General features: G+C 43.1%; 1 non-coding gene across 1 annotated transcript; it reads left to right on the forward strand.

The window, feature by feature from the left end:
- Nucleotides 1-200: 200 nt before the first annotated feature.
- On the forward strand, nt 201-364 carry LOC132537764 (U1 spliceosomal RNA). Its single transcript, XR_009549216.1, has one exon. It is a non-coding gene; the product is annotated as a U1 spliceosomal RNA (small nuclear RNA).
- Nucleotides 365-1,236: the final 872 nt, after the last annotated feature.

Consider the following 1,236-nt stretch of genomic DNA (forward strand, 5'->3'; position numbering starts at 1 on the left):
GTTGAAGGCAAGGGGGTCCTTTCTGAATACTGACCGGGATGCAAAGAGACCACTAACACTTGTGCATCTGTTCAGAATCCATTGCAAAAGAAGAGTCATCAGACCCAAATTATGCAGTTTGGGTATAAAGTGCCTTCTCCGATTAACTCCTGTAGTCCTTGACAAAGCATATACTTTTAGTAAGAGTTCTCATTTTTAGAACACTTTCCTGGCAGGGGAGACAGCATGATCACAAAGGTGGTTTTCCCAGGGAAAAGTTTACTCTATTACACTCAAGGTATGCTGACCGCTCCCTGCGGTTTCCCCAAATTCAGGAAACCCCGTTATCTGTGATAGTGAGGGACTGAATTCACGTTCTCCTCATAAAGAGAGAGAGAGAAAATTCCGTTTAGTACTGTGCACACTAACGCGAAATGAAGCGATTTCCTTCAGTGGTTGCTTCAGACTCTTGTAAGAAAGCTCATTCAGGTGGCTGGGTAGTGATGCCCTCGGTGGAGTGCACATATCACTATGCACAGTGAACTAGGTTCAAGCCCACAGGCCCCACCTGTGTGCAGGGGCGAGCTTCATGAGCACTGAAGCAGTGCGGCAGGTGTCTTTTTCTCTCCCTCTTCATCATCCCCTCCCCTCTTAATTTCTCTCTGTCCTATCAAATAAAATAAAAAGAAAGAAAGGAACAAAGAAGGAAAAAAAGAGAAAAATGGCTGCTGGGAGCCAAGGATTTGTTGTGCAAACACCAAGGCCCATCAGTAAGTCTGATGGTAATAATAATAAAAAAAAAACAAAACAGCAAAACCTTACTGGAAAGAAAACTTTATTTCAGAAGAGGAATGGTGCTGTTTAAAGATGCACTCAGTGTACTTAACAATTTATAGAAAGAACAACTAGGGGAGATTTGCTGAGGAACTAATGATGTGCATAGAGGAAAAGCCACTTCTTGTTCATTTACTATAAAAAAAAAAAGAGCTGGTGAATTTCCACCATCCTGAAAATCACACTGGAAGCTCCATTGCCTGCTTCTAGTGGTTTGTGATGGAGCTGAGAGATTTCTGGCAGGACTGTTTTCTTAGCCAGTGTGCCAGGTAACATGCTGGGGTCAAGTGCCTAGTCCAGAATTTGCTGGACTATGACAGTGGAGCATGTGAGATATTCATTCCATGTGCTGAACCACAGATTAATAATTATCCAGCCCACACAAATGTGTGTGTGTGTGTGTGTGTGTGTGTGTGTGTGTGT

This window comes from Erinaceus europaeus, chromosome 3, assembly GCF_950295315.1.
Source record: "Erinaceus europaeus chromosome 3, mEriEur2.1, whole genome shotgun sequence".
NCBI classification, from domain to species: domain Eukaryota; kingdom Metazoa; phylum Chordata; class Mammalia; order Eulipotyphla; family Erinaceidae; genus Erinaceus; species Erinaceus europaeus.